Raw genomic sequence first — 26770 nt, 5'->3', positions numbered from 1 at the left:
ACTTGCAAGGAAAAATCGTCCCCTGGTTCCTCCGTGAGGTCGCTAAAATCGCATCAATCGCTGAAACTCCGGCAGGAACGGGACTCATAAATGCAAAGCAGGGCCATCGAAGTTCCAACATGTTCGATCGCAAAAATAAGAAGGAAGGATCAAACGGAAGAAGATAAAATGACGAGATAGATGGCTGCGTCGATGAATAATACATCCTTGTGGAGGTCTTGCCGATACATCATGCCGAATTCGCGTCCAAAAAGGGATTGCAACTTTGCTGTAAAGACCTTTGGGAATCGTATCGTGGTTTTAACCGCTCCGAAGAAACTAAAACGAAGTAGCAAGACTTTAAAGATGATTGCTTGCCCATCCCTCGTTTCCAGTCTACGTTTTGCGTCCTTATTTCGTTTATTTTCAATTTTTACTTCACTTATTTTCGGTACTCCTCGAATAAATTGCATACACAGCTTGGGAAAATGTTTGCGAGCTAAGAAAATTGGAGAAAATAAAAGGGAAAAAATTAATTTGATTCTGGTAGAAATGCAAAAATTACTTCTATACATTCCTGGCTATGCGTATATATAGAAGGGTTGGTTTTACGTTCCATAAATTTTCTTTAAATCCATCGGACATTTTAACTGTATAATAAGCTCCGAGAACGTTTCATTTTATCTCTGTTATTAATCCGTTTCAACAAAGAAATGGAAATCTCGATTATTTCCTTTTTCACATTCGACAGAGAATTTCTTAAAACAACCACGTTTAAAAGAATTTTAATTCATTTAATTCTCAAATATTTTATAAATTCAATGTAAATAATTCCCTTTAATTAAGATAATAATTAATAATACTGATATCAAACGTCTAATTTATACTGTAGGATCTCGTTGATGATATATTAAAGATAAATAAAATGGTAATAATTTTAAGTACCAAAGCGAGAAGATTTCGGGAACAATGCGATCAGCCTCGTCGTACAAACGCACAAAATTGTTCCTCAGCTAATTAATCTGATTATCGGCGCACCATGGGAGAAATTTATTTTTCGTCGTGGGACCAAAGCTCTTGGGTATCGCGAGGCAAACAAATCAACGTTCTTCCAGATTCAAGGGACAAATAAGCCGATGGAGGGAATGGATTCGATAGATCGAGCGTTTTTATGAACAAACAAATAACCGAATCGAGATTTCACGGTTCTCTCTTTGCCACTCTCTTCATTAAATTGGATTTACTGTATTTTCGTAGAATCATTCGCGAACAAATAACGAGACATAGCCATTTGATCTTTAAATGAAAACGGATTTAATGGACGATAAAAGAGTCACAGTAACGAGAGAAACATTTGTTCCTAGGTGTTTTAATTTCTAAAATATAATTTTCAAAATATGACTTTATTTCTCAATTTTTGAGACCCCTTTTCGTTTCGATACAGATAGTAGAAAGATATACCTGTTGAATATTTCTTAGGAAATTGTTTACTGTTATATATTATATTATAACGTCACTAAATTCGGGTTTCAAATATTTGCTTGTTGCATTATTGGCTTTTGATGTGTTCGAGAAAAATGAATAACATATTTCGACGTAGAAAATGTGTTATAGTCTTTCCCTTTTTAACGAAATATTTGAAATCGTTGCAAGCATGCACCTAATGACGTCAATCTTTGATTCTTCTTTTGTTTCGTGTAATTTTTGGCTCCAGAGAATTTTGTATATTTAACAATAACCCGCGTCAACATCTATTTTACGTATTTAAAAATCCTTAAAACAAAAGAACCAACACTTTTAAGTAAAAGATTACGTAAAACAGCAAAATCACTATTCAACTTGTTATCGACAAAGCAATGTACTTCATCGATAGATAAACCATATGAAGAAGAACCGATAATAACGATTCTCCTTTTGGATATCCTTAAACAAATCCTAGATCTAATAAAACACAACATGAACGTCACACTTACCTGTTTAATTTCTGTTCTTGGTTAATCCACGATAGTTTGAACAAATGTTCTTTGATACTCGTCGAGGATCTGCAAAGGAAAGAAAAGAATCTTTAAGAACACTGGCGAATCACATAGAATCATATTAATTCATGACAGAACGAGACGGTAGAGCGACGAAGAAACGCAGGATTTTCACAGTAAAATTACGTTCTCCACAGAATAATACTGTTCCTGTGAGAACAGCGAGTAAGGAAAGTTCGATTCACGTCCGCCATCGCGATTTCTGACAGCTTTTCACGTGACAGCATTAATCTCTCGGCTCTTTCCTTCCTTTCGCTCCATCTTTCTCCCTTTTATCATAATAATTCCACAGCTTCTTCAGCTGCGCATGCCTGCAATTACGCCTAGCGATTCCATAAAATTTTCCACCATTATTCCCAGGAACTATCTTGCGAATCCTTCATTTTTCTTTGTCTCGTAATCCACAGCGTCGCCATCCTTTCAGCCCTTCACTTTTCGATTATCTTCTCGGACGTCTTTGGCTTGTTCCTTTATCTTCCGTTTCGAGCGATCATTGTTTTCCGCTTGGTTGTTCATCCGACTACTTTTGTTCATGTTGCTTCCCAGCAGTTCTTACTTTGTTTTCTATCTATTTTTTTTTCCTTTCAATCATATAATGTATCCTTTCGAGTTTCGTTCCCTTTAAACTCGTTCGCTTTATGAAGTTTCCCTGCTACGTTTCCTTTGATTTTCTGTTCAATTTCCCTTCTTTCCTCCAACGGTTGCCTTCTGCATTCTTTTTTTTTCTGTTTCTCAGGTATTTCTTTCATTTTTGTACGAGTTACATTGCTTCGCTTCCACTATAAGGACTCTCTTGTATGTAGTTTGTATTGTTTTCGAGAGTTTTCCCCTTTTTTTATTTAACGGTCGTACTGATTTTTGTAATTTCCTTGGTCTGCAACGAGAATCGTCTGTTTTTAACATCTTTCACTACGAAGTTTAGGTTAAATGTAACCTTCAAAGACTACCATGAGTGAAATCTCACTCTATATAAGTTTCTTTGTGATATCGAATAATTGTGTTCGTTCGATAACGTAATTGCGTTTAGTTCGACATTATTTCTCTACAAACTCGATGTCCTTTGATGTTAACTTTTCGGAACTCGTGTAACATAATTAAGAATAAATAGAATCTAGAAGACATTCATTTTAAATATTGTTGTTTGTTGAAAACAATTTATCCATTTATATTACTATTTTCTGTGTTTACTGTCTGTACGTAATTACCTAAATAACAAACGAGACACCGGTAGATAAATTGCCAATTAAATATTTACAATGGACCGTGTTTTCCCAATTCTAATGATTTAGTTCGATTCGACGCATCGTATTTGCGTTCTCATTATTTTTCCCAGCGTTCGCACATTGCTTGCCCGTAATTTCCTGCATTTGTCGTTTAAGATCGCGTGTGCACTCGATGTTCGCCGAATTTGCCACGCTTTATCACGTTCGTCGTGCTCATTACCCTTTTGGTCGTAGTTTCTCATTTACCCGGGCTTCGTTCCCAACTCCCAAAAAGAATCAAAAATCTTCTCCATTTTACCGCTCTAATTAAATGAAAAGAGAACGAAGACGAGATAATTCCTAATGAATTCGCTTCTTTTTTTTTCCCAACCATTCTTAATTTTCTTGTCCGCCAAAGAAAACTAAATTTTATAAAAATTAAGGTCAACAAAAGTATTACTTTTCGGCAAAAGTTATAATTCAATCTACTTCGTGACAGATTTTTTGCAATAGTCAGAACGACAGGACAATGTTCTCCGCTTTCAGATTTAGGGAAACAGATTTGGTACAGCAGAGTTAGAGTTCAGTTCAATTAAAAGTAAACATATTATAGCAAGCGAATCTTTGTCCTGTTTCTGTTTTACCTATTTCTTGGAATTTTAAGACTGATTTGTAATTGTGACAACGGAATTTCGATTAGGAATTTTAATTAATTAGAAAAATTAAGTAACTTTGTTTCTCTTTCTGTAAATATCTAGTCCAATTTAAAAGTATTGTAATCTAAACATAGAATGCTGTCTCCTTACTGCTGCAATTTCTTTATATCATGAAAAATGAAAAATTGTTTGTTAAGAGATTTTAATAAAAAAAAAAAAAAGAAAACGCAATACAGTTTTACTATTTAACAAACACGAAAACAAACGTGGAGGGATATCGTATGAAAATTTGTCCTCGTTTCTATGCAAGAACGAAGGCTCCAATAAAAAAATCCCAGATTGAAAGTGCTCGGTTGTCGGCGATGCGTAAGGAAAACGTTCTCCACCCTCTTCGCCATCTCCATGACGTCTGTTCGATGACAGACACCGTTGATCTGTTCGCCCTCGTTCTTGCTCTCGCGTGTCGTCTCGTTTTCTCTATCAAACCACCTGGCCGGTTCCCTTGTCGTCTCTCTGTTGCCTCGCCGACTGCTCGTCATGTGCAAATGCGTTTCTGAAAAGCCTCGCAGCCTGTCTGCGGCACGACGTGCGACGAATTCTTCGGCCAGCTCGTCTGCATCCTGTTCTACGCAGTGTAAAGGAAGAGAGAGGGAGAGAGAGAAACTGAGGAAAGGGTGACAGTACGAAAGAAACACAGGGGATAGGGAAAAGGTTGGAGCAGGTATGGAGGAGAAATCGGCACGAAGGCGAGGGAAATATTGAATCGAGAACAGGGAAACGCAGTGATTCCACGCGCGTGAGTGAAATACGTTCGACAAATCGCGTATTTGTATATGGACTCTATAATGTTACTCCGTTCGTTCGTCTCTTCTTAAATCTCTTCCGTTTCTTTTTCTCGTAGTATAAACGGCAGTGAAGAGTGAAGGTAAATATTTGAAAACGAATCGAAATTATTAACACGAATGTTAAAAATTACAGTTCAAATACATAGTTCGATTCGTTTGATTCTAACAGTCGAGATAGATCGAACACATATTTAGCGAATGAAATTAATTTTTTTATACTCGATGTTTTGTTGCTTAGTAGTCGAAAATTTTTACGTAAATATTTCTGGTTAATAATGTTAAAGTAATTACTTCAAGAAAAACTCTACACCTTTCCTTTTGTATATCCCTGACCTGGAAACCGCTGTTACGAAGAGAATAGAATTTAGTAAAAAATTCAAAATAAGGAGAGATCCATATTATTGTGCCCTTGAATATAAATATTGTTTCGGACTAGAAGATCTAGAAACAAAAGAGCTATAAATACATTTCTATTATTGTTTCTTGTAGCCTTCAGCTAGAGCTACACACCAAGGTTAACTTTTTGGTACTGTTTTTTGCTATAAATATATGAACGTGCTCCCTTTCCTCTGTTGTATTGTAACACTGTAAAAGTGAGGATCAGAATCAGCATACACTATACCTGTACTTATACCTATACCGTTTTCAATATATTTTTCTATTACAAATTCATCCACTCGTTCCTCTATCAGTCAACCTTAACAAATATTGTACAATTCCTCAAAATTTCCCGCTAATCATCAGTAGATACAATAACAAAATATTCGTTTTCAATTTATTTATTTACAGTGGTACCTACACTTGCGAGGATTATTAGCGACTACAATTGTATTCCATGAATTTATAGAATATTATATTACATTAGTACGGTGTTGTTTGGCTAGAAATATGTACGATATTCGCATTGTATTAGGTATATTTATACACTTGATTATATACTCGAGTACCATTATTTCTCTGCGGTTAGATTAGTTGGAAGAAGTTTGTGTCTTTTAAAAACTGTAAGAGCCGTTTTACTTCTTCCTTTTTACGTAGCATCGTCTTGAGGTTTGGCATCGGCTTGGAACGTTGCGCTGTTTCCTTTCGTTTTGAAACTTTGGGTATTCAATTAGCAAATGTGTTGTAAATGTGTTACACTTGTTCGATTCTTCTTTTGCGATTAGATAGATGTGATTAATTTTGTGATGTTTCCCAACCAATGAATTTATAGCGCAATTGGAAAATTTGTTAATAGAACAATTATTGACATTCTTACGGAATTTCAGATTGCCATAAGTACGAATCTACAAAATCCAGAGGCACTAATCGCAGAAAAAAGTAATATTACGCAATTCTTCGTGCGTACAAGAAGGATAATAAAACGCGATGATGCGCGTTTCTCGTATAGTAGGTATTTTTCATGGCTCACCGGGGTTATGGGCACACGAGCACGCACACCGCGTCATTATTTTCCGCTGTTTTTGTCACGGTTTGAAGTTTTCGTTAATTACCATTGGTAACTGAAAAACGCGCTTTAATTATTCGTCCGGAGAAATAATAGACGATGCTGGACTCGATAGAGTAACGCATTTATCCTCAAAAAAAAAAACATATCAGTTTTGCGCGACGAACGATAAATTCCTTTATCAACATACAGTCGCAATTTTTGCAGCTCCCCCTCCGCCTACTCTGCGTAAAGTAATTACTATATTTGCGTATCTCGTTTCCAAATATTTTATTTACCTTGCTACAATCAGAAAAATTAACAACGACGCGTCCATACGAGCCTGTCATAAAAAATGCATCCGACAGAATAATTCATATTTTTGTCAATTACACAAAACGTGCCGCGTTTTGTATGCGCGCTATAACTTGTATTTTTTTTTTTTCATTTCTCAAATGAGAAATATTGTCGTTGTCAAATATTTCCTATACGTGAAAAAGTACCGGTGCATTTTTTATCGAGATACTTTGCTGCTGGCATCAAAGGAGAAATTTCGCCCAGTATAAAGAGTTAGTGTTAGTGTTATACTTCGATCAATATTGTAAAAGCCAGTTTAAGGATGCGAGATAGGCAGGCTTCACCTTCTATAATGAATTCAGGTAGACCGCCGTTTCTTCGCGATTTTTCCTCACCAAGCTACACGATAGTTCGTAAATAGGCGATTTTTCCATCAGAACTTAGTGATCCTTTAATTTTGCGCAATACTTGCTCTGAACTCGTATATTTATGTAAATTCTATAGAATTCAAACTATCCGCCAACCGACGTTTTTACTTTTCTTTTGTTTTACCAGCAGTCATTTGCTGAATAGATCACGAGAGAAGAACGGTAATTTAGGATTTAGAAAATCGACTCTTGATTTTCCAGGTAAAATTTGTAGTATATTTGTTATTAACTGTTATTGTATTTAATTGAATTATTCCCAAAATAAACTCGATTTTCCAGAATCGATCGTCTGATTTATCCTACGAATTTACGTTATTATATATACATATATACAGGGTGGTTGGTGACTGGTGGTACAAGCGGAAAGGGGGTGATTCTACGCGAAAAAAGAAGTCGAAAATATAGAATAAAAAGTTTTCGTTTGAGGGTTTGTTTTCGAGAAAATCGGCTTTGAATTTTCGTTCGTTATAACGGATCTCACTGTAGATCGTTGTCTCGATAGAAAAATAAAAAAAAAATTTTTTTATTCTATATTTTCGACTTCTTTTTTCGCGTAGAATCACCCCCTTTCCGCTTGTACCACCAGTTACCAACCACCCTGTATATGCGTGTATGTGTGTTGAAGTATGCTCGAAATATGACAGAATAAGAGAGAATAATCACAAACGATGGTTACACTAAAGTGCCTTATTCCAAGAACCACCCCTTGGAAAACATCGTGCAGATATATTGCGCAATTAACAACCCCGCAAACGATCATCGATAAAACGTGCGCCGGAAGAACTCAGCGGGGGAGTAGAGCCGGAAACTTCCAACCAGAGAACGGAACACCTAATCCAAGCCGCAAAACTATAAAAAGTACAATCATAAAGACACTCGAAAACCGTCTAACGAATATCTTCGCGCGATATTATGGCGAGCAGACACGCGTGCCACGATTCAGAGCGAAGAACGAGAGAAGCAGAAAGCTAGGGAGAAAAAGTAGAAAGGAAAAAATGGAAAAGGAGGAGAAGAGAAGGAGGAGAGAAGAGAAGTTTCCTGGCTTACGATAAAGTCAGCCTCTTGAGGTAAGCTAGCAGCGTTTAAAACGCAGTAAGGACGAGCGTTCGTCTGAAAATGTCTATGAATTTTTCCTGCGGTGGAGTATGTATTGTCTCAGCTAAGTCTGTGCGGCCTCGTAAGGCGCGCAAAGGCGACGTTGTTTCATTAGAAAATTCGCGTTTTAACCAGCGCGTTGGTTCTTTCGTTTTATCGAGGTGCCCTCGGCCTCTGTTCTCTCGAAATTTCTGGTCCGACGCGGACACGTCTCGCGTTAAGCTGGATTATATTCGAAATGAGCGAATGAAAATGAGTATTTTAAGTGTTTCGAAACAGCTTCAGAGGCTCGAAAACGGTGCTGAAATGTTCTGAGATTAGTCAAGACTGGGAGTCTAATGTTTTCAAGGTGGAAGAAACGCCATGGAAGAAAATATAAATTATTCTTGATATTCAAAATTCAGATTACTCGTAGTATTTGGTATTTGTAGATTTTATTCGAGGCGTATAGAAAAAATTGAAGAAGAATGTGGGTAAAATATTTGTTGAATATTTACGACAAATATAAACTTTTATCTATAAATACAGAAGAATGTAGATGCAACGATTATAAAGTATTCACTGCAATTAGACTCATCTTGAGTACACTGGTTTAAAATATACAGTTTTATTTGAGAGATACTTGGAATACGGTGATGGATAAAATATTTCTAAGGTATCCAGGATAATTCGGATTATCTAGGGTATCCACGACATGAAATTTCATCGAAAATTCTTAGAGGAATTTTTGGATATAAAATACTCGAAACACGCACATCTAGGATACACTTAACCTGCAATTTAAAATATGTAGAACGTAGAATACCAAGGACATCTGGAATATTCAGGTAGCAGGATACTTAAAATATTTAGGACACAAAGTATAGAATATCTATACTACAGAATATCCACGATATTTAAAAGAGATCAATAATATCTAGCCTCATTCGATTCTAATAAGGAGAATTCGAGAGACACAAAGAACGGAGTAAGAAAACAAAAGATTTAGGAAGGAGCAGAAGAAAATTCCGAGATGAAATGGAAAAATGTAAAGCATAGTCACCTCGTAATATCGTTCACGGGTCCGTAATCGCCTAAAAGCTAGTCAGGAATCAACCCGTACGAGGAGAAAAAGTTTCTCGAGCTGTGGAGATCAGTATCTTCGGTTCACCCGGTGTGTATCGATCCAACACGATGGAGTAGAGAGCACGTGTACCGCGAAATTGCAGTTGCCTCCGCTCGTTCGTCGTCCCACGCCTTATCTCACCGCCGTGTCGGTTCCTTTGCTTCCTTCCTGATTTTCTACAACCACCCGTGCACGTCGACCTTCTAATTATGAGGAATTACCGCCCGGACTTAAATGATAAGAATCGCGACACCTGACCCACGAGCTCGTTTCTTTGTCGGATCAACGCGACGCCTTTATACCTGAGGAATTTAGTAATTCAGAAGTTTGCGATTCAGCGAAGATTGGAGGAAATCAAGTGGACGAAATCAAAGAGAAACTTCGATTGGACGAAAACAAAGAGAAATCGTCGAGATATTTCTGAAAAGCTTTTTCTGTCGAGATCAAGTTAATCGTACCGTAAGAATTATTATCGGGATGCAAAGAGCTAACACGTGTTGTAGCGAAGTTACGTTGTTCGTATTTTCAGTCATTTTCAAAGTCATTTTCAGTATCATTTTATTTATGTAAATTTTTAATAGAGATATTGTTCGGTACACGCATTTGCTAAAAAATTCGTCTCGCTATTTCCTCACCATGTTGGTAACAAACATCTGCTCCATTCACTGTCCTCGTCAATTGTAATCCCATTTTCTAGAATTATGTTGTCTTCTGTTCGTATTACTTACTTTCTCAACTTTCCTTTATCCGACACCGTAACAAAGATCCACGCGATTTCTTCGTACTAGGGGAATATAGTAACTTAGAGTTCGTGTCTCAGCGTGAATGGAGAAAATCAATCGTGCAAAATCACAGCAAAAGTTTTAACCCATGCGAGACTCTTATTAAATAACACGAAAATTTAATACGCTTGCACGTAATTCATTAGAATATAGCTGCTACATACACGATAAATACGGCGGAGTACAAATGCGTTTTGCAGCCACTGTATATCTGCAAAAATCTACTAATTCGTCGATTAACAATTCTCAGCGGTACACTCGCATCAAGGAAACTCATCTTGGACAAAATGAACGATTTTCCAAATATGATTACCATTTGAGCGAATATGTCGGCGATCTCGTTATTTCTCGTTCAAACTGTATACTTTGAGGAACTAAACATACAAGTCACAACTATGTACATATGACGTAGGTGCAAACTGTGTACACAGAAACAAACTACGCTGACCAGTCGACCAACAGGTCAGGTCTGCGGTCCATGTATTAAATACGTGGGAACGTGACAGTGTTTCTTCTGCAAACGCGAACGTCAGCGTGTCTATTACACAGCGGAGCTATACATATATGTATATTGCCGGACTTGCAACGCGTTGAATCCATGTAACACAGCGATCCTGCTGAACTATGGGGCCTATAGATTAACCGTGTGCATTACCCATGGCGCTTTCACACAGCTGTGGTTTTATTGAACTATGGATCCATAGGTTATTATGCCCATTAACCGAGGCTTCTGCCGTAGTGGCAGTTTTATCGAATCAACGACACACAGATCGTGATATTTATGCAGCGAGTGTGCACAGGATTCCGATATAACGATGATCGCAATTCGACGTTAACGATCATCGCACTCAAACCGCCGCCAATTCTGCTTATTATATACGTTTCAATGCGAACCCACGTGTAATGCTCGGTTCTATTGACTTGTAAACTTACAAACGATTCCGATCAATTGCATGAACGAGAGAGAGAAAGAGAGAGAGAGAGAGAGAGAGAAAGAGGAGAGTACGATCAAAAGGTTGGTCGAATTTTCTATGTTTGCGTAACACGGATCGCTATACGCCAATAGGAATTAGTCGGTTCGTTCATTGCGATTCCTGTTTGTTTGTTTGTCTATTTATTAAGCCGTGTCATTTGATCTCTTCTGTATAGTTTCTCGCCATACGTTCATTCTACTCATCTATCATTTTCTCTTCGCGTTATTTACTCCGCGTCGTTCCCGTAATTTCATCTAAATCGTTCCGCTTAACATCGATCGATTTTACTTCGTATCCAAAGTGATTCGATAAATACATTTGAAATATATAAACGAAGAATACAATTTTAGCTGTCACTAAAAATACTTGTATCTAGTAAATTTATAAGCAATGTGCTATCAATTGTTATCGACCGCGTGTAAACACTCAGATACAATACATAGAGAAAGACACAGGAAGCGTTAAGTACCGTGGCAAATGATCGTAATATTTCAAAATATATTTATCGTTACTCGAACCTGCCGTAATACGAGTGTATTTCCGATTCAGTGATCTTAAACTACATACGTGTAACTTATCATGTTAATCTATAGTACAGTATTTTCGTATATCGCTATTTGTAAGTACCTACATAGATCTGCCGAACACTGTTATTGATAGGTTCAAAGTTTAATAGGAATTCCGTTGAACAGGATCAGGGAGGATATTAAACACGGTAATCCGTCACTCCGCAGTCACACAGGGATTTCGATGCGTGGCATCACTATCCATCGAGTGTAATAATCTGTAGAATTGTTGAATGAAATTGGTAAATATAATTAGCACATATCAAGTATAATATACTAAATGTCATCTGTGTGATGTACGAATATTATGCTATGTTGTGATATTACGTATTATATATTATATGTAAAAGCATCATTGCATATAAATCGTAGTCTTTTGTTTTCAACAGAATACAATGCACCGAGAATGTCATTCAGTGTCACATCTTGATAATGTACTTTGGTCGATTACATTGCACGATAAATTTTCACTTCTTCGTTGAGAAATGGATTGAACGTCTTTTTCTTCTTCTTCTTCTATTGTTATTTTTATATCTCCAGAATTATCTGATAATTTTTCGTTAAACTGTGAATTTCCATAACGTGAATCGTCTATTCATGGTATTGGTATAACAGCAATAACTGAAGGACATTTTATAAAACAATAAACAAGTGCTTACATATTTTTAACAGTAGCACGTGTCTTGCCACCGGACTATATTTATTTATTTTTAAACCTATTTTTGTTTGTTTTTTAAATTTCTCTCGGTAAATTGTTTCTGATTTAATAAAAATTCTGTAAATTCTTCGATGTATTTCGTATCTTGTTACATAGTATCGACACCGCTTTTGTTCTAAATTTTTTACATTGATTGTGAGTCGACTAAAATCGTATCATTTCTACCATTGGCACGGATCTTCCTTTCCCTATTTAACGCATGCTATTTGGTGCTTTATCGATCGGATAGCAATCATCTATCGTTCACCGATCGAATACGTTGCATAGAAAAATCAAGTAATTTGCATTTCACCGTTACATCGAAATGCTGCCGACCATATGCTAACGCACAGCAATAAAAGTCGTTTCGCGGGTGCAACAGACCCAATTTAGTCACATTAACCATTCAGCAGCGGTATAAAAAACGATACGTTGTTCCAATCGCGCCTGGATCGTTTCAGCTCGTCGATCGCAATCGCATTTTCGAAAGCACGTTTCATCTTCTCTCACATCGAAAATCATTCGAATGCATTTTCCATTATTTCTCTCTCTTTCCCTTTTTTTCTCTCTCTCTTTTTCCTCTTTCCTTTTTTTTTTTTTTTTTTGATTCATTGAATTTGTTTTCCACGCGATCAATCGATTCGTGGAAGTTAAAGTTGTTCTCGGAGTACAGTTTTCGAACTGTAATTCATATTTTCAATTCGGATCTAATTTTGAAATCGAAGTTGTTTTTGGAACTCAATCTTATAATTCCAATTTACCTTCAAGAATAGAACTCAATTTTGGAACTCATGTTCGCGCCAGCAACACAATTTCGTAACTCGAACTTCACTTTCAATTAAATTGTATCCACAAGCCACGTTAATTAACGCGAATCGAAAGGCAGAGAAAAACAGTAATGTCGCGAACGTTGTTTCTAAATAGGAACTTTTATTACCTTAAATTGGAATTCAGATTGGGTCTTACGGCTAAGAGTTTGAAACAGAACCTAGAGCGGAAACATAAAATTTTCAACCCAAGTAAAATCCTAGGATCCAAATTTATGAAACTAAACGGTCTTTTCGCTTCTAAAATTCTGCTCCGTCCGTTCATGCCTCAATCTCCATTCCTAAAATAGCAGCCATCTCTCAGAGCGAGTGAGTCTCCGTTTCTTAATGCCAGCCACTTAAAGGATAGGTCGGAATTACCACGAGGCAAATCTTTGCTCGCGATGAGAACAAGCTCCGGGAAACGACGAAATCTCGAGTCAAACGTAATTTCGCAAAAGTTATTACGAATGTACCGTGCGAGACGACGAGAGAGCGGCTAAAACGAGAAAAACTGACAGAGAGATTGAAATTCGAAGCTGGCTATCAACACAGAGTCAACGAGAAACGTCGCTCATTTTTGCGAATTATTATTCCGTTGCGACTGTGCCTCGTGAGAAATTGCTTCACCATGTTAAATAAAACCTTGTGCATCCCTGTTCGCGATCTTAATCATGTCGATTGTAATCTCACGAGATACGCCAATTATTATTTCAGCGTGATATCGAAATTTTATTCTCTTAATGATGGTTTAACTATAGGTCGATTGTAAAATTTCCGAGCTAATTGTTTTTCATCGTTTTCGGTTAGTCGGTTGAACGAGAGACGTAAAACGAGAAAGATGAATACAAATTTAATTTGATTAACGTGTAATATTAATAGTAATACCTTCATTAAAAACTTGGTAACAAACTTTTGCCGTTTCCTACTGACAAGCATAAAGAAACGTTTCACGAAACGACCGAAATTACGAGATCTCCTAATAAATGGTAAGCGCGGGAAACTTTGAAATATCTCGTACATCGTGGTTAGGATATTTTGTTAACGACTAGCCCGTTTCGAAGATTCCTTCAATTTTAAACGGTCACGTAATGAAGTTCTAATTGCAATTATTCATCCACCTTCTGCGATTAAACTTCGCGAAGGATGTAATTTCACTCGATTTTTCTCCAACCCGTTATCTCGTTATTTTAAAATTATATGATAATTACAGAATATAAAATCGTATAATAACGACGTTGCCTCAAGTGCAGAATTTAAAAAATCAACGTCGAGATTCTCAACAGTTTTATTTTTAATCAGAACAACTCAAACATGGAATATATTTCGCAAAAATCAAATCTTTCGCTGTAATATACTTATTATATTTCCATTAAAATTAATTATTATATATTTCGATCGAGGAAGAATATTAAAAAATTCGGCTCAGCTTGTTAACAATCGAGAAAATAAAAGATAGCAGAAATATTCGAACTCTAATTTCCCTTAACGAGCAACCATGAAACAAGTTTGAGCCATTACCTTTGGTTCGAACAGTGGCGAGCACCGCGTGCGAAATTTATGTCGGACAATTAGGCGGCATTTAGAAACTGCAACGGAGTTTTCCTTAATTTCCGCCGGAAGTCGAAGGTCACGCGTCCCTGGGGACAATTTCAGGGGTCGGCGTACGTGTTGTATGTACCACGTTCTCTCAGATAACCTTCCAACCCCTGCAGCTGGAGGCGTGGAGAAGACGAAAGAAGACGGCGTAAAGGGATCCTTTCTCTCTTTGTCACTCTCAGACAACCTGAACCGCAGTGCGGAGAAGCGTGAAGCCGGTTAATCGCACTTGGCTCCACGACCTCGTGCACCAACCCTAATTTCCTAGTCGGCTGTTTAAAACTCTTCCATCAAGTAGTATTTAGGAATTTTTGCTTCTCAGATCTTCTTAGGATACGTTTACTTTTTATCGAAATTTTTATTGACAATGAATTCATTATTTATTTATTGTAAATGAGTCGACTAATTTTATATACGTAGACGATGAAATTCTATGTGGGACACGACTTGTATAAGTAATATTATTTTAGCGGTTAAGAACATCATGGAGTGTTAAATAGACGTTACAGTTAAAACGAGAAACTGAATGGCCAAAGATATTAAAAGTATCGGTGAACTTGTTACGTAATTTAGATAATTTGCCGATGACATCAATGTGTCCGAATCGAGTTTGCTTCTGGTTTTTGAACTTTTTACTGCTCCATGACAAATCTTTATTAGCATTTGATTAACCGTCGTGATAATAAGATGAAGAATATAGTGTCTTTCGGGACATTTTAACTTTTCTGTTTAGTAGATTGCGGGGAATTTTGGTATTGAATATTCTTTTAATCAATTAGAATCTATCTTGCTGCAAGTACATTGATTACACTTGTAGAATGGTAGATAAATCTCTCGATCGAATGACTTTTAAGAAATTTTGCTTTTTGGATATTCTTCCAATCTTCTCTATTCTTCTATCGGATACTTATACATACGGTAAATCTCGTTTTCGCATCTTCTAACTAATATCAAGTTTTTATTGAAAATGGGTAATATATCATTGAGATATGTGTAATCTTGTGTGCTACACTGAATTAGCTGCGTAGTAGTAACACACATATATGAGTATGAGCGTGTGTGGGAATATGTGCGTGCGTAGCGTCTCGTAAAACAGAAGAATGCAACTGTTCCGTACGTATGGTGGTAAAGACTACTGAGACGCGTGCAATGTGTATCTACGAATATCTTGTAAATCACATATTAAATAAATCTGAAACAATTTTAATATCATTTCTACATGTAATGTTAGTGTTCCCACACATTTATTTCGGTGACTAAGATCCACAATTCTCAACATATATAATAGCAATCGCATAGGAAAAAATTGTATCACGTACTCTTTGACGACTGTTCCTCTATATCTTATCTCGACGAAAATTTCTATTTATCGCATAAAAGTCTTCCTTGGAGGGAAGAAAAGTCCAATTGTTTGGATCTTTGAACCTAAGATAGCAGCTATCGATCAAAATTTTTCTATCAAAATCTACCAAAATCTACATCATCCCTCAGAATAAAAACTAAACTTTCGACCTTCTGTTCTCTGAATCGGAATAGCGCGTGGAATGCTGCGATCGATGAACAGAGACGTTGCGCGAATGGTTGAAATCGAAGTGTTGCAGACGAGTGATAAGGGGATGAGGGAAGAGGGTGTAAAGCGATACGGTTAGAAAGAGAGAGAATGGGAAAGTTTGCACGAGTGTAGCCTGCTGCGGAGTATCAGACAAGCACATGGAGTTTCGGGGAGGCTGGCAAAGAGTAACGGAGTGCAGAGAAACGTGCTGCGGAGTGTCAGAGAGTACGACCGGAGATACGGGATTGCCTTGAGATACTACGTATAGAACACGATGCCGGAGGATACAGAACGTTTCGGAAATAAAACTTCCAAGGGTATAACGTTATGGTGTCTACGGAGTGTTACATCGAATCGGAATCTTTTATACCCTCGTATCACAGTAAAACGGGGAAAAACATACAGAGAGTGTTGAAGAAGCAAAGAGTTAGGAAGAATGGCTGGCGATTTTAAAGAGCGATAGTTGCAAGTAGTTGTAAGTAATATTTTTTAGTTTTTTCCTAATTTGACCGAGCATGTAGTTGTCACTGAAAATTTTAGCTCTTTGATGACTAGACTGGGAATTTTTATATTAGATTTTGATATGCTGATTTTGATGGTGATGATCACCTTGGATATTTTATGTATCCATTATGCGACTATCTTTGTTCGTTGAAATTTTTTATAGACACAGAAAACACATTTAAATTTTCATAAACATTCGTAGACTATGGATAAATGAGGGATGAACGAGACAGAACATTTCTGAAGAAATGAACAGTGAAATTAACGATGTCCCGAATTTTATTATCGTATGAATGAAGAGCACAGGGGAAATGGAATACGACAAACGATGGGTATCGTTGATCTTAAAAAAAAAAGCTATGGTGACGATTTGCATACCTCTGTTCATTACAATAGTCACTGTAATGTGAAAGTACGTGTTCGAGAAAAAGACACTTGTACTACTCTCTCATTTAGCAAGACACCCCAAATGGAATAAAACCTGACACCGTTGCAGTTATGTCAACGTCGCCGCACCACATTCAGCCGCATTCCACTTGAAAAATTTTTCCTTTATCAGACTGCACTTCACTCAGATGTCTCTAGACATTTTCAATCTCCCGTTTCTCCTTGCTCTTCTATTTTCAAGAATGTTTCCTCCATTCTAGTTTAGCTTTGGATAACCACGCGTGCACGGCTGCTTGAGTAACAAGATCTCAGTGTCACTTGTAAAATATCTGCAGGGATACGAACCAACTAGAACAATATGACCGCGTTTACTGGAGACCCGATAATTATCGAAAAATCCAGTAAAGCGCAATAAATCCGAAGATCTCATTTTCATCGAAATTCGGGCGAACGAGTCCAATCACATCGGCTATCCGAGCGTCGCTGTGTTTCTCCGCGGCCACAAAGCTAATCTAAGTAACGCCAAGCTGCGTTTCAATTCCCGATCCGTTTGATCCGTGGACCGCGATGAAGCAATCAACGTTGTGGCCCCGTCGTCATCCCACGACAAGTCTCTCCTCTCTTCTCCATTTTTTTTTCTCCTCTCCTCTCTGTCATCGTATCGGCTCGATACTTTCGTCGCCCGGTGTATTCAACGATCCTCGTCGGATGCAATCATCTTTCGAAAGGTATCGAAGGTCACGTTCCCCGGCGTTGCACGCGCTGCGGGATGCATACGAACCCGCCGGATAACCTTTGACCCCGTCGAGGATCACGAAGCGTTGTGAACAGTCGAGTCTCTCACAGGGGCAAAGGACAGAGTTTCCGTTCGATTATTTTTTTCTTCTTCTTCTTTTTTTTTCTAATTTTCTCCTCTCTCTTCTACGCGACTGTACTAGAACGGAGGACTGGTCAGAGAGGCCGATGACATGTGGAAATTACGCTTTAAGCTTGGTTCACACGAGGCAGAAGTGGAATCGTCGTGGAAAGATTCAAAGTTCGATAGGTTTCAATTTTGTTCGAGAATGCGTACTTGGTGAATTCACAATGGGATCTTCTGATACTATTCGGTGGAAGAGATAGGAGGCAAGGCACATAGGTGGCACGTTTGGTGTACACTGGCTCACGAAAGTATTATATTTAGATAACTGACCGTGGGAAACTTTTAGTTATATATTGAGTGTGTTATATAAGATATTTTAAAATTCCATTAATGCTGTTATGAGAATCGACTATTTAGATCATATTGGTAAAGCTTGAAGGAAAGAAAATATACAAAAATTATCAGATACTTAGTACAAACACGTATTTTACACAAACCACAAAAAAATTTAAATAATCAATTGTGTCTTTATAGGAGATACGAGGTATTTACTCGAAGCATTGTACGTAGTAAAAAAATTCGTCGACATGAAAAAATAAAAACTCTTCTGGTTGTTGAACGTATTTCACGTCGGTAAATGATAGTGGCAATTAACTGCAATTTACAGCGTGGCGCAGCAACAAATTCCTGGATGGTGGTACAACAGAGGGATAACATCGACGAGCAAGAGTTTATTAGGATCGTTACTTTGACAGACCGGTGGACCATAAACGAGGGTGTCGTTCTAGCCGCGTGATACGAAAAGGCGCAGCGTAAATATCGATTTTTAATTAGTCCAATCCTATTACGACCGTGATGATTCCTAAAGGCCAACCGTTGTCTTCATGGTGGAACGCGATGAGCACATGGCCATCGTAATCTGATTATCCGTGCAAACAGTCGAACCTGTTACTCTACGTTCTCTTCTTCTTTCTCTTTTTTACTTTCCCCCTTTTCTCTGATAGAGAAAAAGAGTTTGAAGAGACAGAGGTTCTTACAGAATACAATGTGAAGTCTGAAATAACGTGTATACAGGGTGTTTTGTCTGTTTTGAATTACTCAACAGTGAAACCATCGATTTCTAACGTGTATCCGAAAATATATATGCAAGTTTTCGAATCTTTTTGTATTATCAACCTATGTGGCACCTGAGCACCGTACGAGCATACCAAGAAAAATAAATTCTTAAGATTAGTAATTGTTACGAGGATCATTATGTATTTTCTAGCATAGAATCTAACAGTGCAATATCAAGTACCGTACAAAAACTATCAGAAAACTAGTTATAGTATGTCCAAAATCCACTCGAAATGATTGTTTTTTAATGTTACTGCCACACATACACACGCAGACAAACACACACCTTCGCTTGTTAATCTACAGTGGAAGGATCTTAAAAGTTATAAAAATTGTAAAAATTTCCTTTTTCACATTACAATTTACAGTACAATTTACAAATCGACATCATGAGACACGTAAAGCGAACGAATACACAATAAAGCGCATTGTTCGTGTTATAAATTTAATCGAAACCATCGGCATCGGTAATATTTCCGTCACTCTTTCACCTCGAGCGCAGCATCCCCTACGGTAACATTCCTACGTGCATTAAAACCTTTCAATTACGGGAGCACGGTGGCGTTACACTCGACGAGACGATAATGCGTTTACAGGATGCAGTCGGTTGCTTCGGCAGCGAGTCGAATAAACAGGGACCCGTCGATTCCTTTCGCGAACGAAACAATACGATTCCCCTTATCGCCGCTGGCAACTCCTCGAATATCGGAAACCACTGGCTCGGAAAGGGGGCGAAGGGAAAAGCCGCAAGTGGCGCGCGCGCCACGAGGGAAAAAGTCCACCCTCTATTCTCGTTCCATCTTTTTCCTCTCCCTTTCTTTTCTCTTCTCTTCTCTAGGCTTTATACGTACATACACACGTGCCTTTCTTCCCTAGTCTCGACGAATTTATGCGAAAGCAATCGCGCATAAACGGTTGGCGAAAAACGCGTCTGCCGGATTTCTCGAACTGCCTGCCGTGCGTCTTCCTCGCGGAGAACACGAGAATAGAAGCTGTACGTCGCCATAACAGCCGGTTCACCGCGTCTTACCGTTATGAGACGCCGAGGAATTCGCTGGAAATTCGACAGAGATATTCACAGTCGTCCCGGGATTTTCGGGTTTCCTCGATATTTCTAGCTTCCGCGAAGACACCGCATATTTTGAGGGGTTTTGTAATGGATTTAAGGGAAAGCATGTAAGTTTCTAGAGGTAAATCCTGTTTATATATTTTCCTACCCATCTCAGAAGAATAATTGATAACTATGTGTTCAGATTTTACGAATAAAGAGTATTTTTAGCTTTTGCACAGCATTTAAGAAAATGCGCGAGTCTTTGGATGGAAATATTTGAATTTCTGTTTGACAGGAATAATTGACATTTGTGACTAATTCAGACTGAAGTATCGTTGGAAGATTTATCGGTTTTCGATATTTTTACTTTTGATTGTTTTGCCGTTTTATCATCAACTACGAAACATTTCATATGTTATATATCGCTCAAACATTGTAAAGACGTAAAATTTCGCACATTGTGGAACACCATTTAAAACTTTCTCTCTTAAAGTCTTGCAAAACGAGAAGTAGAACTCCTTCGCTTCACTTCCTAATTCCCTCTACTTCATTTTTCAAGTAATCCACGTTCAGCGCGAGTTTATCGGGCGAAGAGGACGTCACATAAATTCCGGATTAACGCGAAACATCGGAGTTGATCGGGTTTTTCTCGCGTATTAGCATTCTCGAATTCACGGTATCCCTCCGGTGACTTTGCCAGCGGCTTCTGGCCCGTACGTTCTACAAGGATATTCCATTAGTCCGGTGCTACGAGTCAGCCTTTACGATTACACCGGAAACGAATACGTTTCTCTACTCTTTTCCTTTCCTTTTCCTTTTCTATAATGGCCATCGAATTAATTAGAACCACTAAAAATTGTCAGTATTTGTCACTTTTCTAGTAAAATTGACAGTAGAGAAAGCGAATTCTGATAAAGAAATTTATTAATTACGAAGGTGCTTTGATACAAAGAATGATTCACAAAGGTATTTAAATTTTCGACATTGGGAAACTCTTAGGATTATAGTGCATGTGTCGTACGAAACATTTGGAAATTCTATTAGCACTGCGACAAGACCAGATCATCACGATTATATCGGTAAAATTTGAAACAAACTTGGAAATGTATATAGAAGTATCAGAAATATAGTTTAAAAAGCCTATGAACGTATTTCAATACTCGATCATTTGTTATATCATTAGCAAGTAAATCGCAACATTTACTGAGACAATATTTACTTTCAAACAACTGGTCATACTGTATTAATTTTCTTCGCTTATGACAAACATTGTTCATATACATTTTTTAAATTTCTCTATTCTATATGATATAATATGATAATCGTGGCCCGTTACAGTGCTAATGATACAACAAATAGTTTCACATAATACTCCTAATATATCCGTATTATCAACAGTATTGCAAGCCACTATGCAACATATTCCACTTACACGACTGAAATTTCTGCACATAGCTCCAATTCAATATCCATCAACTTATACAATACTTCTCTTCTCTCGTTCCCTGAAGCGTTTCACGGTGCAAATCGTGAATCGCGGTGTTCTTTTCTTTTGTTTTTCTTCACTGTGACCCCGCCGGTTTAATCTTTATTTCCTCCCGGTCCCGTGCGTCTTCTGTTACCTCTCGCCATGTTTATTCATCCCTTCCGTTTGCTGCTCGTTACCACGGCTACGACAAATTCCTATTCGTAATCGAGGCAGAACGAGACTGCTCCTTTGAATTCGGACTGGAGAAATATCGCGGCAGTAACGACGCTGCCAACGAAACGTGTGTACGAGGAGAACGAGAGTTGCGGAAGTCGGCCGTCGAAATTGCACCTAACCATCCGCCTGACCGGGAAAAAAATTTCCCTTTGCTTCTATGGGGTAGCTAGCTCGCCCCGTAAACGTGCTTCGAGTTTCTTCGCTGCCACCATCGTACAGATCCACGGAAATGGAAATGGAAACGATTAGAGTCTTTCGTGATGTACATACCATGCGAACGAGACTTGGAATAAGCACGAAAAGGAGTTAGGAGATTAAATGTACAGATGAAACGTTAAGGGGCGAAACATTTTGCAAAAGGATGAAGTCGATTTCGTATTGCAAATTTGTTAACAGTAGCACGTGATTGTATTATGAATAGATGGAGGATGTTTACGAAAATTCTTTTTTCTTCTGGATGTGAACGAAGAGATTTTTAAGAAACCGAGATATAAATTTATATAGGAATACTTTATTTTTTAATTATTTTGTTAATTTTATTGCATGATCTATTTCTGTAAGTTCATTTATTGCAGGAACATGACGCGAATAAAGAGTGGAATTTTGAAAATAGCGTTCGTAACGTCATCTTTCTCTGCTTTCCGATGTATAGAGTTTTATGTAACAAAGACATCGAGAACATTCGATTATATCAGCGATTCTGTTCAAACATAGGTGCATTTAGAAATTCACGAAATTCACATCGAATAGCAAAGTTTCATTAAGAGTAAATGTCTCAAGATTCCGGGGCGAATTTTAAAAACACTGAGAAAACGATCTGCCAGATGAGAATTAAAACTAGAGATCGATCGAACCAAAAGAACTGAAACGCTAACACATCCGAAACGAGAATGTAAACCAAAAATGGACCGAATCGAAAGACCTGAAACGTCAAAAAGCCCGAGCCTTCCACTTTTATCCCGTTCACGAGCAAACGTAAACTTTCAAACTTCCTACCACGTTCTAATCTATTCAGAGAACACGTTGCCAGGCGGCTGTCGCCCAACAGTTATTCCCTTTCCTCCTACTACAGTCCCGTTCCCGGTCGCTCTTCTCCAGGCCTCCTCTTTGTGCTCCTAAACGGAGACAGAGAATCGCAGAGGCACAGCCAGATAGACACACGAAATACGGAAAGACAAAGAAAGAGAGAGAGAGAAAGAAAGATGGAAAATCTTCTGTCGGCAGGCGAACGGAAAAGGACGGTGACGTATCAGGGAACGTGCAAGAGCAAACAGGGAAAAGCAGAGGCGAGGACATGCGGACTGTTCTCCCGACGGGGAAACTGCCGCTGGTCCTCGTTGGCCGGCGACGTTCGAGCGGAAAACAGGGAATGGCTCCGGGCTGGCTTTTCTTCCTGTAGAAAGCGTCGCGGCCGTTGAAAGCGGATTCGGATAAGCGTGAAACCTCGAGGAAAATCGGAAAACAACGTTCCACTACGGAGACACTTTCCTGGAGATGTATCTGTATATTAGGTTGTCTCAAAAGTTCCTTTTGTTTTATTAGGAAATAACAGATGCACAACATTTTTTGTTTAATATTATTTTATCGAATTATATATGATCCATTTTGCGGTAATAGAATAAAATGTGTATGTGTGTGTATGTATTATATCGTGTGTACATTTGCTCATTAAAGTATTTGAACATTTGTAAACACTTTTTATCAATGCGTTACGTGCATTGTTCGAAACATTTTGAAATTTCGCTAGTACTGTAATGACATTCTGTTATTGTGATTATTGTGATTATATTGGTAGAGCTTGAAACAGATGTTATAAGATATTCGGTACAAGTATATATTTCGCAAAATGAAATGTCAAAAGTATGTAAATAGTCAATTATCGATTGTATCAATACGCTTCGATATTCAGTGAGATCATATTTGACATTTATTGTGCAAAATTACAGCTTAAGAAGGCTATTTACGCTTTATACTCAGTTGTTGCTAAATAGAAAGTCGTGTCTCATTGAGATGCTAAGGAGATGTCACAAAGTTCTATATACAACACGTAAAATATGGTCAGAAGAGTTTTCTATGGTAAACATTCAAATACTTTCGCGAACCAGTGTTCTTACGTACGCTGTCGGTCAAAGTATTTGCACGTTTCATAATATTTAATACAAATTTAATATTTTTTATTGCTTTCGTTTTCTAGCGTTAGAAATTTTATTTAATACAATTCGTTAATTTTCTTAATATAATTCGGTTCTGTTCGTTAAAATACATGTTAATTAAAAGTGTAACATTAAATCTCAATACCTGAAACTTTTGCATAAAATTCAATGTGTAAGAATATGCAAGGAATAAAGATTCAGATCGATTCTGTGGTATGATAATATGTAACAAAATTAATAAAATAAAATTCGTTGAACTTTCCTAATAAATGTAACTTATCATATGTTCAATATGTATCGTAGTATTCATGGCCGATAGTGCATCTTCATGTTTCACAGGCTTCTTTCTCGCTAATACACAATCCTCGCGTGATCTTCGCCGCCTGTCACTTTGCATTACCGCCGATTTGGCCAAGATCGGCGTCACCCGCGTGAATTATTCGCCGCGTAGGACACATTCGCATGATTTATGCGCGGATACGAGCTTCGGCGAACTTTTGCTTTCTTTCTCTTCCTTTCTTCTTTCGTTGGTTTTTTGCTTGCTCGTGCTAAGTCGGAAATACTACGAGTTTACGGCTCGCGTCTGGAAAATGTTCAAGTTTCGCGATAGTAAAACCAGTATAGTAGGTTTTCTGCTTGGTTTAAAGTGCTCGGAGTTTGGAGTACACGAATGTGTACAGTTTGTGGTGTTTGTAATTTGATGATAGTTAAGCAAAGTTGGTTGCCTGACTAAGAGATAAATTTATACGTGCGACGGTGATATGATCACTTTATGACGGTTTGCTATAAAATCGTATACTCGATACATGATAAATTTGATAAATTCCTGATGATAATAAGATTCTGATAATAATTTTCACGGTTTTACGAATGTTAATTTGTCAAGTTGATCAACATAGCTTCAGAACGATTCACGCGATAACGTATAATAGAGATCGATATAATAGTCATACGATAACTATTGTACCTAATACTACCAAGCTACCACACTAACAAGCAATATGAATACTAATAGTATTCGTATTATTCAAACCGAGAAATACATAGAAACACATCTAGTAACAATAGTCTATTCTGTGATACCTTTCAATGTTCACCCATTGACGAAAGACACGATCGTAACCGACCAGTTAGGAACAAATTCTTCGTCCCCCGGGAGATTTCTTTCCAATCGTTTCCTCACAAAAGCGTACTATTTTCCCGGTTCTCGAGTTTCCTTCGAATCGTCGAACGTCATTCTTCCCAGTTTATCGCCTACGTTCGTAGAAATTAATACGGATTGAGAGGACACGAGGAAAAGGCAAAAGCAAAGAATGGGCAGACATACTTTTCTATTGGTGCCTAATATCGGTTGAATCATTTCCACAAATATTGCCTACGTTCGCCGAATTGGTCCCGGGAACAAGAACCTCTTACGAAGCTTAATTCTCCACCGATGCGATACCAGGCAATCGGATAAAGCTACCCGCTTCGAGATATCGATGATGCTCTCCTCCACTGTCTGCTCTCGTGCGGTGTTTTCTTACGTTGCAGCGAGTAAAACGCTGAATCGCTTGGTAGGCTCTTTATCGCGCTGATGAAGCGGGACAAGCAGAGGAAGAAAGGAGGAGATGAAAAGAAAGAGAGACGATATTGTCGTCCAAGGAACGTTACGGTCTTGTTTGCCTCCGTTATTTCTTCGTTAGTTTGACACGAGCAATGTGTACCGAAAATTGTATTTTATTCAGTCACGGTACCTATACAATTACAAAAGTCTACTCCTTAAATATAAAACATGGTAAATACCTCTACACACCTACGTACGTCCCTTGAATATAAAATATTATATCTGTACATTTTCTGGGTGTACTAAGGCACATATTGGTAAAACACGAAGCTGGTAAAATTAGAAAAATGAAGTAGAAAGGTATAAAACACAGTATTACAAATATCAATTATATTTACGTGAAATCATAAAAATAGCGAGCTCGATATTATATAATATTAATATATTGTAATAATATTTTGCTATTCCCTTAACGTTGAGCAAGGTCTTGTAGTTCATGTAACTTTGTTCAAGACTTTTATAAGTCATAAACCTCGATTTTCCTTCTAAAAATTCCTTTGAAAAATATGTTAATACCGGTTAAATGTATACAATTTCGTGACAAAGTGGTTTATTAGTTCCTTCGGTAAATCAGTTTCTCAAAATTCAATAGATGTACGTAGATTCTCCTGACTGACTGTACGTGTAAATATCGTTTATATCGTCTGAAAAGAATATCTTCTTAGAAGAATTTATATCGATATAATAATATTTTCTAACGTATACGTAGTTCTCATAGAATATTATCTCCGACAGCAAGCACCTTACACCTCCATACGTAAAATCCAGCCGACAGAACCATTGAATGCGAATCTCTCGATCGTCTCAGCCCCAAGAATCAACCAAACAACTCGCACTTGCCCCGCAACAAATATATCCATCCATCCCACCTCCTGAATGCCAATACAGTCTAGCGCACTATCTCATAGAACAAGCGTGGGATCAGCGAATCGGAGAGAGCACGATGGATTTACCGTCTCTACATAAAGCTTGGAAAGCTCGATCGAATACAAAACCATTCTGTTTCTTTTATCCTTTCCATAAACGTAACGGAATCGTGAGCACGCGATCACGCGGATCCGTTCAGGTGGAAATCAGATCACCCTTTTTCCACCATCCCCAGGAACCTTTGGATTCTTAGCCCCACGCGAAAGGTAGAATAGCTGTTTGCTCGGTTCTCGGCGAACTTATTCGCAGCCAATTCCAGCGTTCCAACTCGTCTATTCTGCTCTACTTAGATAAAACGACCTATCTAGCATTTTTATTTTTTCCGTTTTTCTGACGTCTTTACGTCGGCACGTTTTGGATTAGGGTAATTCCGAGATAGACGGGCTTAGTTTTGTTTTTTTTTTTTTTTTTTTTTTT

At 37.8% G+C, this 26770-nt stretch overlaps 1 protein-coding gene across 1 annotated transcript in view; it reads right to left on the bottom strand.

Annotated features, from left to right (window-relative positions):
• Nucleotides 1-26770, bottom strand: part of LOC100741349 (prolyl 4-hydroxylase subunit alpha-1) — a 225029-nt gene that overhangs the window by 94399 nt on the left and 103860 nt on the right. Inside the window, exon 4 of the mRNA XM_012387903.3 lies at nt 1953-2021. The gene's annotated coding sequence lies outside the window, so the exon portion shown is untranslated. The remainder of the gene's footprint in view (nt 1-1952; nt 2022-26770) is intronic.

This window comes from Bombus impatiens, unplaced genomic scaffold (genome assembly GCF_000188095.3).
Source record: "Bombus impatiens unplaced genomic scaffold, BIMP_2.2 scf_0491, whole genome shotgun sequence".
Lineage (NCBI taxonomy): Eukaryota > Metazoa > Arthropoda > Insecta > Hymenoptera > Apidae > Bombus > Bombus impatiens.
The sequence above is the reverse complement of the archived record's forward strand: the minus strand, read 5'-3'. Positions and strand labels throughout refer to the sequence as shown.